Consider the following 14,111-nt stretch of genomic DNA (forward strand, 5'->3'; position numbering starts at 1 on the left):
ATGCACTGGTGAGCTCAGCAACATAAAAAGGCATGGACGTCCATGGAAGACAACAGTGGTGGATATTCGCAGGATCCTCTCAATGGTAAAGAAAAATCCATTCACAACATCCAGACAAGTGGAGGACACTCTCCAGGAAGTGGGAGTATCATTGTCCAAGTCTACAATCAAGAGAAGACTTCACGAGAGCAAATACATAGGGTTCACCACAAGGTGCAGAGCATTCATAAGCCTCAAGAATAGAAAAGTCAGATTAGACTTTGCCAAAAAAAATCTAAAAACACCAGACCAGTTCTGGAAAAGCATTCTTTGGACAGATGAAACTAAGATGAGTCTACACCAGAATGACAGGAAGAAAAAAGTGTGGAGAAGGCTTAGAACAGCTCATGATCCAAAGCATACAACCTCATCTACAAAACATGGTGGAGGCAGTCTGATGGCATGGGCATGCATGGCTTCCAGTGGCACTGGGTCATTGGTGTTTATTGATGTGACAGAAGACAGAAGCAGCAGGATGAATTCTCCAGTGTTTAGAGATATACTGTCAGCCCAGATTCAGCCAAATGAAGCAAAGCTGATTGGATGACACCTCACAGTAAAGATGGACAATGATTTAAAACACACTGCAAAAGGAAAAGAAGTGGATTATTCTGCAATGGTCGAGTCAATCACCTGATCTCAACCCATTGAGCATGCATTTCACTTGCTGAAGGCAAAACTAAAGGCAGAAAGACACACAAACAAACAACAACTCAAGACAGCTGCAGTTTGAGCCTGGCAAACCATCAGAAAGGTGAAGACCAGTCTATGGTAATGTCCATGGGTTCCAGACTTCAGACAGTCATTGCCAGTAAAGGATTCTCAGCAAAATATAAAAAATTAACATTTTATTTATGATTATATTCAATTGTCCAATTTTTTTGGTCCCTTGAAAAAGGGGGGATGGCTACTCTTAAGAACTGTAATTCATAAACCTTTCCTCCAATTTGGATGTACTGTACACAGGGGCGGACTGACCACTTGGAAACTCGGGCACTGCCCGAGGGCCCAGGGTCAGTAGGGGCCCCATGAGATGCCCCTGGTACCTTTTTCATAGGCTTTTTTGAGCTTGGGCAAGGACACAGGGGCCCCATGATCCCCTATTGCCCGGGGGCCCCATGAGTTGTCAGTCCGCTCCTGACTGTACATACCCTCAAATTAAACCTGAGAGTGTGCACTTTCAGCCCATATCCATTTTATAACTATAGCTTGAATATGTTTTGGTAAATACCTGAAAAAAAAACAAAATTGTGGCTGTGTCCAAATATATATGGACCTAATTGTATATGTAACCATAGATTGAATTTATTTGCTAATTGCCTTTATTTGTTTTGGTGTTCTCTAGAAGTGTTACATTATAACTCTTATTACAATCACTTACATGTTTCCAATGCTCCTCAACTCCATCTAGTATTCATATTGAGGTATTTTACCACTGCCCATAATAAAAGAACATTTGTTCAGAATAGAAAATAGTCTAAAGAACACCTATTTTTGCCCAATATCACAGAATGATTGTAAATGCAGATTTGCTGGATGACTAGCTATGCATTTTTTTAAAAATGTATAGACCCCTAAGTGTACCCAAGGAAGGATTTCCAATGAGTTTAGAACTTTCTGTTTGTCAAAATATTTCTCACAACACTTTAGCAAAAGAAAAAGCTTGTGTTTTAGTTATCTAAAAAAACACAATAATACCTGTCTGTAGGGGTCCCTTATCGACCGGCTGTTTGTGCCATGCTGACTCTGGACCTTCCTCGCTTCTTCTTGGATAGTCACCTATCTGTTGTTTAGAAATACTGTGCCAATCACATGCACACAGCCTGAGGCTCACCACCTCCATATTCCTCGCCACAGGCCTATTACCTGGAATAAAGGAATGTTCAGCCCAGTTGCGTTTTAAACACTTTACTGCTCAACTCAATCACTGATTCAGAACATCTCTTGGAAGCAGGATTACTATACAGCTTCGCAACTATTAATACAACTCACTGACCAGAAATCTGAAGCGAAAAGCACTATTTCCTTCTTATATGACTTCCTGAACTTCCTCAAGTGCAGATCACTCACTAAGTCACAGAAACATTGCAGCCATCTTCCCAGATGTTTTCCAACTCCATTTTCAGATGTTTCCCCCTCTCACACAAAGGGTTTCAAGCTGTCCTAAACCAAAGCCACAGGAACTGATAGACGAAGGTAAGGGATGGCAGGATTCTTTTTGCCTCCCCGATGTGTCCTCCTCTGCAGGGGCGGACTGACAACTCATGGGGCCCCCGGGCAATAGGCAATCATGGGGCCCCTGTGTCCTTGCCCAAACTCAAAAAAGCCTATGAAAAAGGTACCAGGGGCATCTCATGGGGCCCCTACTGACTCAGGACCCTCGGGCAGTGCCCGAGTTTCCAAATGGTCAGTCCGCCCCTGCTCCTCTGAATATCCCGGTGGTTCAGCTAGGGTTGCCACCTCACCCCTTTAAAACTAAACACATTAATTACACAAGTTCTGAGGCTAATTTAATGCAGATAAGGCACTGAGTTTAATTAGCACCTTAACCCCATTGGCGCTGATGTCACATAAATATGCGGTCTCACAGAACTGGGCTTTTTTCCATGGGGCTGCATATTTGTGTACCTGTCTTTGACCAGGGTGTCACTGAGAACCCAGGTCCTGTTCTAAGGATTGGTACCCGGGACTCCCGATCTAGGGTCACATGATCGCTCTGATTGGCTATTACAGTAATCAGTCACTGTGAAGCCCACCCCCCTTGATTTTTTTTCTCTTTGAATGGAGGAGAGAGATACATTGTATCTCTCTCTCTCATTGCAGAGAGAAAAAAAAGAACTGTTTGTACAAAAAAAAAATATAACTAAATAAATATTAAAAAATAAAAGAAAAAATAAAGAAAAAATACCTAGATCAAGGTTTGATCTAGTTCAGTGCCAGGGTCAGTGTTGGGGGTCAGGGTCAAAGGACAGGACTTTTTTTTAATTGGTTTCAGTGTCAGCATATTTTGGATAAAAAAAACAAAAAACAAAATGCACACTATTGTTTCTGGGCTGTACTACGGGTACAAACAACAAATAACATACGCATATATGGTATCGCTGCGATCGTCAAGAGCTGGAATATTTATTTTGGGTTGTTCTTTGGTGGCAGGTTATGGTAGTAACAAGAAACACACAGCTGAATTAAAAAAGAAAATTTCTACTTTGGGCCAGTTTTCCTTTGATAATAAAAAAGCAGGATGTATTCATTACCATTTACCACCAAATGAAAGCCCAAATTGTCCTGAAAAAAAAAAAGGTATAATTCACCTGGATGTACAAAGTAGTTGTGATGATATGTACGGATTTACTAACACAAGTCAAAGTTGTAAAATTATACTTAGGCTTTAAGATTTGTTTTACCCTTAGTCACCGAACCTGTGTGATTAATATGTGTTCAGGATCAAAGGGATGAGGTGGCAACCCTAGGTTCAGCTCTGCAGAGGGGTCTTATTCTCTCCAGTACACAGGCCTACATCATGCTGGCCAGGGGTGTCCCGTTGCCATACCTATCTCACTGGGCCTCACCAATAGCTGGCGTATAAAGAGGCCCCAACTCCACCCCACTACATCACCACAGTGAGGGGCAACAAATAAAGGAGCATTACACCTGCCAGCATGTCTACATGTCAAAGGGTATGTTCCACAGGCTTAGTTGGGTGCATTCTTGGCACCCAGAGAATGGTAACAGAACTATATTTGTTCACTTTATTACACCTCAATAACAATGAAATGATACATTCTTTACACAACTTCTGGAACATTCTGTACAGTTTATTTACTTCTGTATTGATTTATAATTAATCTTCTGTTTTTTTTCCTTTGGCAATCACAATTTAATTGTATTCATGTCATTCAGTGCATTAAATTACAGTAATGACTGTTGAGGATTACTTATTATGTCAGATAATTTGTTACATTGTACAACTTTTAGACCTAGATCTGATGCAAAGTGTTTTTCTTTTTATTATGAAAGGCCTTCCCAAGTATCAGATATTTTATATATGGCTTAGCCAGGTAATGTAATCTGCAGGAACTTGGCTGTCATTTTGACAGCCAGTGCAACTATTTGTATGCGGAGTGATGACAGCGCCTCCTGTAGGAAGGAAGCCTGTAATTGTGGTATTATTTAGATTAGCCTTTCTCAGCCAGGGTGCCCAGGCACCCTTAGGTGCCTTGACTTTCTTCAGGGGTGCCTTGGCAAAATGTCTAAAAATTGTCCAAAACTTGTATACAAGCCAGCGGGTGGAACGAGCCTGCCATTTCGTTACACAACGCTACAGGTTTTCATTATGCACCATTACAACCTTCTAGCCGCTGGCATCCTGACAACCAATGACATCATCAGTTGATAAGGAGGATGTCGGCTGCCTGCACAGCACCCTAGTTTGACCCTCCCCTGCCCCTCTCCATCAGTGCTGGGGTCACATTAGCTCAGTGATGGATAAAAACTGAGGGAGAAGAGAAACAATGGAATACTAGTCAGTACCAGTGTGCAAAAGTGTATTTACTTTGGAACAATAAATCACCTCTAACGTTGAGTATCCTACATGTGTGGATGTTGCTGCATTATATAAAACTATTAGCTTTTCACATTTTAGAATGGGGTGCCTCAAGACTGTCCATAATTTTAAAGGGTGCCTCAAGACTGCCCATAATTTTAAAGGGTGTCCTGGGACTGTCCATAATTTTAAAGGGTGCCTCAAGACTGTCCATAATTTTAAAGGGTGACTTGACTGAAAAAAAGTTGAGAAACACTGATTTAGATAATAGCTGCTCCTGTTTAACCCCTTATTGAGGCCTGGTTAACACATAAGGTTTTTTTTTGTGCTTTTTGCTTTTTCCAGAAATGCACTACAATCTATTTACCATGGTTTCCTGTATAACATATTCACATCTGTGCTTTTTTGAGCAGCTGCATTTTTGGAATGGGTCAGGGACTTTTTATAACGCAAAAATCAGCATTTTTGCTACAATACAGTTCAATGGAGATGCTGCATTTTTGCCACATTTTGCATTTTTATTCTGCCCAGCAACAAAAATATTTCCCATTAAAAAAAAAAAAGCTTAAAAAAATGCAAACCGTGTTAAATGTGTGGAAAAACTGCATGTGTAAAAAAGCAAAGCGAAATGCAAAAAGCATTGCAAAAATGGATCAATTGCATTGGTGTGCACGAGGCCTGAATTGAGAACTCATAAGAGGCATGGAGGAGCTCAGCTATGAGGAAAGATTAGAGGAACTGAATTTATTCTCTGTTGAGAAGAGATTAAGGGGGGATATGATCAACATGTATAAATACATCAGTGGTTCATATAGTGAACTCGGTGTAAAGCTATTCATTCTGAGGTCATCACAGAGGACAAGGGGGCACTCTTTACGTCTGGAGGAAAAGAGATTTAACATCCAAATACGGAAAGGTTTCTTCACGGTAAGAGCTGTGAAAATGTGGAATAGACTCCCTCAAGAGTTTGTTCTGGCCAGCTCAGTGGATTGCTTTAAAAAAGGCCTGGATTCTCTCTTGGATACACAGAATAAAACTGGTTACTAACATTTTTAGGTAAAGTTGATCCAGGGAATATCTGATTGCCTCTCGGGGGATCAGGAAGGAATTTGTACCCTGCAGGAGCAAATTGGATCATGCTTTGCTGGGGGTTTATTTTGCCTTTCTCTGGATTAACTGTGGGTATAAAATTATAACTTTTTTTTATTCTTTTATGGTTGAACTAGATGGACTTTTGGCTTTTTTCAGCCAGACTAACTATGTAACTATGAATGTTAGATAGCTCTTTTTAGTTTTCATTAACTCTTTCCTTACCTTGCCACTTGTTTTGTTGTTTTTCTTTCTTCTTTTTTATTTTCTTCCATTCTATTAATTTTTGTAGCTCTGCCTTAAAAAATCATTAAAAAAAACCCCAATATTTAACTTGAAAACAGCATCCCTATACTTTTCACCAGAAATATATTTTTAGCATCTTTATAAAAGGTATAATTGGCTATATTCCCAGTTTAATGATGGAGTGGAGGGGATGTTCAGCAAAGTATATCTTTTGGCTGAAATGTGGAGGGTATGTCATTGCCTGTCATACAACTACATCACAAGTTGTCATTGCATTTCTCTGTAAAAAAATTTAAACATCTAAAGCAGTGGTCTCCAAGCTACTGCCCGGGGGCCAGATGTGGCCCTTTGCTTGCCCATATCTGGTTCTTGGGGCACTTTTTCCCCCACTGATACAAGACACTATTCCTCCCACTGACACCAACAAGGGGGCATAATTCCTGCAACTGACATCAACAACAGTCACTATTCCTCAAATTGACACTAACGATGGTGCACTGTTCCTCTCACTGAAACAAACTATGGGGCACTATTCCTCCCACTGGCACCAACAACGGGGCACTATTCTACCCACAGACACAAACGATGGGGCACTATTTCTCCAACTTACACCAAGAATAGGGCGCTATTCGTCCCCTATTGCCAAAAGATGCATTGTTTACTAGCAAAGAAGCAGGACAATTTCTACTCCCAATATCCACAGTCTGGCTCTTCTACAGTCTGAAAGCCAATAAACTGGCCCTTTGTTTAGAAAGTTTGAAGACCCCTGATCTAAAGCAAGGCACAACAAAGTGAGAGTTCATGAAGACAATAAATCCACAGAGTTCCTTTTCTTGAAATCAGTGTCAATAAGGTAATAGCTGCAGAAAGAGTGGACAATTTTATTATTTAAGTGTATTGATAGTCAAATTTTTGTTTTGTTTTTGTTTTGTTTTTAGTATTGGATTGAGTGAGGAAGGGTTTGAACCACTGTCAGATTTGACTGCTTTTCAGGGCACTGTTAAGAGAGATTTCCCCTAACCTCCTGTTCTGGGGACAAAATTTTATCAAACAGGAACTGAGACAAAATCGTTTCTGCATTGAAGTCTATGGGAGGCGTTTTCCCATTGAAGTCTATGGGAGGTGTTTTCCCATTGTAGTCTATGGGAGGCGGTTTCCCATTGAAGTCTATTGGAGTAGGTTTCCCACTGAAGTCTATGGGAGGTGTTTTCCCATTGAAGTCTATGCAGCACAATTTCCCATTGAAGTCTATGAGGCACGATCTCCCATTGAAGTCTATGAGGCACGATCTCCCGTTGAAGTCTATGGCGTGCAATTTCCTATTGAACTCTATGGGGCACGATTTCACACTGAAGTCAATGGGAGGCAGTGTGTGAACCCAGGTGCCAGTGTACAATCCAAATGCACGTTAAAAATGGCTGTGTGTATAAGTGGGTGCTGCAGCGACCATCGGCTGGAACCGAACAAAATCAGCAAGGAAAAATGTCACCAGCACACCGAGGATCACCAATATGGGTCCAAACGTTTTAATGAACGATCACATAGTTACAGCAAGGCAACGTTTCGGAGTCTCGCAGGACCCCTTCATCAGGCATGTAACAAATTGTGACAGAAACTGGAGAACTATTTAAGAAAACCATCCACCAATCAGAGTGAAGTGAAATGAGCATGGCTCCGCCCCATGATGTCATGTTCCCTCCAAAAATGCATTCAAATCAATGTAAACAGAAACATTACAAACTGCGAAAATAAATAAAACAATAATCAGATGTGCATAAACTGCATTCCCGGGGATATAAACATTGTGGTCGCATGTGTATCATGTTACTCCCTGGATTGTAATAAAGTGTCAGCTGAAAGCAGCGCTGGATTCTGGAAACGACCAGCAGAATATATGTCCCTGACAGAAGATAAAGACTGTTGCCTAGAGATTTGGGGGGGTGTCTCCGATTGCCAAGTGAGCTGCAATGGGGACACACCTACAGTGGTCCTATTAGTGCAGCGGCTGACAGTTTCATGGCGATGCATGTCACCTGCATGCACCATGCGAGTTTACTACTCATGCACTCAAAGACATTCCTGCACCGGGAAGGACAGGCAGAGGCAGGTCGCTGGCGTCATAGAAACACATGGCGCCGACGCCACACAAGCCAATGGGTGGGCAGGGTTGCAGAGATGAGCTGTGAAGAAAAAAGAAGAAAAGAAATGAAACAGATTGAGGGCTAGTTCACGCCACATGCATTTCAGTTACTCAGAAACATTGCCTTGCTATAACTATGTGATCGTTCATTAAAACTTTTGGACCCATATTGGTGATCCTCGGTGTGTTGGTGACATTTTTCCTAACCCAGGTGCCAGGACGCAATTTCTAGTCGCCATGGCCATTTGTCGAGCCCTGTTTAACCACTTGACCTCCAGAGGATTTACCCCCCTTAATGACCAGGCCTCTTTTTGCTACTCGGCGCTGCACTAATTCAACTGATAATTGCGCGGTCATGCAATGCTGCACCCAAACGAAATTTACGTCCTTTTTTCACACAAATAGAGCTTTCTTTCGGTGGTATTTGATCGCCTGTGCGCTTTTTATTTTTCACGCTATAAACAAAAAAAGGCCAAAAATTTTGAAGAAAAACAATATTTTTTACTTTCAGCTATAAAAAATATATCGTAAACTCAAAGTTAGTTATAAATTTAGGCCAAAATGTATTTTGCTACATGTTTTTGGTAAAAAAAAATCCAAATAAGTGTATATTGATTGCTTTGTGTGAAAGTTATAGCGTCTACAAACTATGGTATAGATACTGCAATTTACGCCATTTTTTTGCTATACAGCGCTGCGCTAGTTTAACGGACAATTGCGCGGTCATGCAATACGGTACATAAATGAAATTTACATCCTTTTTTCCCCCACAAATTGAGCTTTCTTTCAGTGGTATTTGATTGCCTGTGCGGTTTGTATTTTTTGCGCTATAAAAAAAAAGGCTGACAATTTTGAGGGAAAAAAACAATATTTTGGACTTTTTGCTATAAAACATGTCCAGTAAAAAAAAATTTAAAAATCAAATTTAGTCATAAATTTCTGCCAAAATGCATTCTGCGACATGTCTTTGCTAAAAAAAAAAACCCAATACGTGTAAATTAATTGGTTTACGTGAAAGTTATAGCGTTTACAAATGGCGGGAAAGATACTGGGATTTTTAGGTTTTTTTATACTAATAATGGCGGCGATCAGTGACTTATGGCGGGACTGCGGCGGACATTCTGACATTGGGGGGTACTGACTTGGGGTCACTGACATTTCCAGTGACACCAATACAGTGATCAGTGCAAAAAAAAAAACACTGACACTGTACTAATGGCCCTAGGGAGGAAGGGGTTAAGTTTATTATTCAGGGAAAGGGTTAACTGTGTGAGGGGAGTGTTTTACTAGGGGGCAGGGGTGTGTACTGCAGGGAACACCGCTGATCGGGAGAGAGAAACTCTTCTGTCCCAATCAGTGTGTCCTGGAGCTGTCAGGGAACTGACAGAAAGCACAGCTACTGCAGCTGTGCTCTCTGTCAGCGATTGCCGCCGATCGCCGGGACATAGCCGGTAACGACCGGCTGTGACCCGGCGACTGATATCCGCGGCTGTGATTGGCGGGACAGGTAGGGCGGCGGCGCGCCTCGCGCATGCCCCCTACCTGTTTACAAAACACACGTTTTAAAACGTGGTTTTGCCCAGCCGTGCCGCCCTGCCGCCGTATTTATAAAGTGGCTGGGCAGCATGTGGTTAAATATGCTAGTCCATCTAACCCCCCCTTCCCCCCAGATGGAAAATGCTGCAGTCCAAAGGAGCCCTGTGTGCTCCTTCATCCAGATTGTAGGCACCATAATACAGGAGGTGCGTTATTGTCCAGAACAACAGGTGAAAACAGAGGGAAAAAAGCCAGAAAACGAATGCAGGAACCACATCTAATGATTGGTAAGCTGCAAGATATTACATTTTTGGTTTAGGATTTAAAGCCACTTTAAGGCCTGATCTGCCTATAACTTGACTCATTTTTTTTCAGTCATGGCCTTGGAATAAATATATAACCGGTGAAGTTAGAAATTCTGATGTGCATACTAAGTAGTTGGGCAAGGATAAGAATGGTGGCCCTGCAGCTTGCACCTTTAAAAACAAGTCCAAAAAACAGATATATATCTGTCCGGACTGATTCCATTTTATAAACCATGAGATTATTTTTACAACATAATAGAAACAAAAAATACTCTGGACAAAGGAAAAACAAAAGGGTCAGGGAGAGCCAAAGGCTTGAAGAAATCATTTACCGATAACAATCTTGAAATTTGTTTGCTGACCCCTCTGTGTTTTTCACCATGTGGCTATAACATATGCCAGGTGTAAAGAGTACCTCCACAGGTTATATATATTCACAGAATGTACTATAATATACACAGCTTTCATATATAATTAGGAGCGTGTATATGCTGTGATACTCCGAGACAGCAAGGTTTCAGAGGCGGCAAAATAAAGAGAATTAATTTAAAAGCTAATTTTCTTCCTGCCAGGCTGAATTATTGGCCTTGGTCTTGATAGTGTATATAACAATGATTAAAACACAGGATTACTTTGTATGCACAGAATGAATATAAGTATTTAAATACAGCTCAGTTCAAGCATCAACTAATGGAACCTCTGCCTGGTTTTGTCACGTATATGGTATTAAGAGGAAACTGGCAACTAGCTAAAGTGGTAATAAACTCAAAAACAAACATTTATTATATTGCAGCTTACCTATTCTTAGATGTAGTGGCTGCGTCAGAAATAATTTTTATGATTTCATTCATTATTTTTACCCACCAGTTAGTTTATTTTTACCCATATTTATTTCAAGTACTTATATAGCACCATCAATTTACACAGCAATTTTACATATATACTATACATTCACATCAGTTCCTAACTCTCAAGGGGTGTACAATCTAAGGTCCCTAACTCACATTCATATACTAGGGCCACTTTAGACAGGATCTAATTAACCTATCAGCATGTCTTTTGAGTGTGGGAGGAAACCCACACAGGCACATGGAGAACATCCAAACTCTAGGCAGGAGGTGCCATGGCTGGGATTTGAACCAATGACCCTAGTACTGCCAGGTGGAGGTGCTAACCATTTAGCCACTGTACTGCCCTATAAACAATCTATCCTGTAGCAGTTAGAGGGATGAGACAAACCATTTGCCACTGACAGGGGTGCTTACGATGATCCGATTTTGTTTAGGTATGTAACACTGTTATCTCAAATGAAACCAGATCGTTGCTGTAAGTTGAGCTTCAATTTGTTAGTATATTTAAATCTGCTAGTACATCTAACACACACACAACCCCCATGCAGCTGTCCAAAGGTGCCCCCTGTGCTTATTCATCCAGAGTGTGACATGCTGAGGCTACATGTACACCACCGCGGCAAAATGCAAAACACGGCAAAAACATTTGTAAACGTGGCACCGCATGTACAAGCGTTTTTGCCACATTTTACATTTTCTCGTGGCTTGTGGTCAAAACGTTCCTGAACATGATTCCTTCGTGTTCAGGAGAGGGAGGTTTAACCTCAACTAAACATGGCAGCTCCAAAACTCTGCTGTACATGGACACACAGACTTTTATAGAGTTGAGTTTAGGAGCTTTGGCAAAAAACACCAAAAGTTCTGTAACTCAAATGTAGGAGCTGCCAGTGTAGATGAAGCCTAATATAGGAGGTGTTTCTCTAGCCAGATCACCAGGTAAATACAGAGTGAAAAAAGGCTAAAAAAAGAAAACTAAGGCAGCCGCCACATCTAATGAGTGGTGGGCTGCAAAATATTACAGTTTTGGTTTTGGGTTTAATACTACTTAAAGCTGAGCTTATTATTATTATACAGGATTTATATAGTGCCAACAGTTTGCTCAGCGCTTTACAATATATTGGGAGACAATACAGCAATAATACTGTTCAATACAAGAGGGACAGGAGGGCCCTGCTCCTCGGAGCTTACAATCTAGGAGGGAACGGAACTTAATTATTATTATTATTATTAATAATTAATTATTGTTTAATATATTTTATACAGGTTAGGGGGTTAAGGTTAGGGGTTAATTATTATTTATTTATTATTACATAGTATTTATTTATGATTATTTGTATTTACTTGTGCATTTATTTAACATGTATTCATTTTTAAAATTGTTATTTTTATCATAACAAAAAAATAATAAATAAATGAAATAATGAATACATTGGTAATAATAATAAAATATTATTATTATTATTATTATTATTATTATTAATAATAATAATAATAATAAAAGAAATAAAAGCTGATGAAAAAGCAGAAGCAGGAAAACCTATCAACAAATGATGCAACAGATGATATTTTTCTCTATTGGCTAATAAAAAAAAAACAAAGATCAAAAGTGGCTAAAAACGCTGTATGAAAACATGCAAAAATCACAGTAAAATATGCACAAAAAACTGCTACGCTCAGATGTGAATGGAGCCTAAACATAGTATGTAAGTGCAATACTCAGTTTATATTATTAAGTCTTTCTGAACACAATTATTGTTGATGGTGGATAGTAAGCGCCATCGGTGATACACATTTCTTTCTATCCTTCGGGATAAGAGGTGGCAGCTGCTAATCAGAATCTTTTTGATGTTTGTTAGTTGGCATGGGTGGTTATTGTATATCGGCATGCCCTGAATATAACTGATTTGGGAAACTGTTTTATTGATAGTTCCACTTTAAATAACCACTACTAGGGACAATGACTGACAGGCTGCTTGCCTGGAGCCCAAGACAGTCACACGTGCAGCAGTCACTACTACCCCTCTGAAAAGCGATCTGCAGTGAAGTGCTTTTCAGAGGCAGTTTTCCATGCATGCGGGATACTGCGACCTCCTGAATACCTGTTTGTTTTTCTTTTTTTTGGCTGTTTTTTTTTTCCATTCCAAAAGGGGGAAAGAGATTGCACAGAGATACCACCTGGTTGGTTTGTATTTGCGTCGCGATCCCATTGATTTCAATGGGCAAATCTGACATCCAGCGCCACTATTCAAACTCGACATACTGTGGTAAACGCGCCACACCACAAAGTCAAGCATCGCAGCAACGCCAATGTGTACTTACCTAAGAGGTTGCCATGTTCTTTTTGTGGCGAGCACTCAGGGGTGGTAAAATGTGGATGGCCTGCCGGTTTATTACCGCACTGCACTGACAATTTACCATTCCACTGTCCTATTTAGAGAATGTGTCTACATAATCTGATGCTGTGTGAAAACTGGTATGAACACAAAACAGAGTAAATGAACCCATTATCAACAGAAAGTGAAATAAAAATGGCAAAAATAAATAACAATAAAAAAAGACCAGACAGCGCCCGCGGGATACGAACCCCCGAAGGGATTATTTCTACGCTTGCAGAAGTAAGAAGTAACCGCTGAGCTATCGCTGGCCCGGCACTCTTTGCCTGTCATTAGGCTTTTCTCACTGATACTCGCTACGTCACACCCTCGTACAATGGAAACCTCAGTACTAGAGCTATTTCAGAATTAAAACCACAAACACTAAAGAGCAGTAAACAATATCCCTCTAATGCTTCCAGGACCAGACTGATAAGTTGTGTGAATGAATTTTATGAGAGTTCCTACACCATTTCCTGTACCTCTCTCCAGCCACGACAGCAGCATATGTATCTGCACTACACGGATACCAGACGTCAGAGAGCGGCGCCTGTGCTGCCACCTTCAGATCAATGTTGGTATGACTGTCTGATCAGAATGCAGAGGGGGGAGCTGTGCTGTTCTGGCATTCTGCCTGCAATGCAATAGAACAAATGGAAAGAAAATTGGACCAATTCCCAGGTTGCTTGTAACTACCTGCATCGTTTCACATACACACATACATGCATTTGTAAAGACATACATTCATTATTGTGATTTATGTATTTTTAGCTGTAAACTGATTTAAGATTGTGTTGCTTTTTTTTTTTTTTTTTTTAGGTGATTACAAGGTTTTCCTGTCTTCAAAGAAATCAGTGATGTCAGCAGTGATTTTGTTGAGTGTCATGCTCAGTGAATGGTGTTGCCCTTTTTTTCTGATTGTTAGGATTCTGGCAGGGGCTTGGTCACACTGGGGTTTATTTACTAAAGCTGGAGAGTCCAAAATCAGAC

General features: G+C 40.5%; 1 long non-coding RNA gene across 1 annotated transcript; it reads right to left on the reverse strand.

The window, feature by feature from the left end:
* Nucleotides 1–7,427: 7,427 nt before the first annotated feature.
* Nucleotides 7,428–13,688, reverse strand: LOC149474341 (uncharacterized). The gene is made up of 2 exons (XR_016308991.1): nucleotides 13,604–13,688; nucleotides 7,428–8,097 (listed from the first exon to the last, which is right to left on the reverse strand). It is a non-coding gene; the product is annotated as an uncharacterized LOC149474341 (long non-coding RNA).
* Between the last annotated feature and the right edge of the window lie 423 nt (nucleotides 13,689–14,111).

Source organism: Staurois parvus, unplaced genomic scaffold, assembly GCF_062004578.1.
Source record: "Staurois parvus isolate SC_StPar_1 unplaced genomic scaffold, SC_StPar_1.0 ptg000006l, whole genome shotgun sequence".
NCBI lineage: Eukaryota > Metazoa > Chordata > Amphibia > Anura > Ranidae > Staurois > Staurois parvus.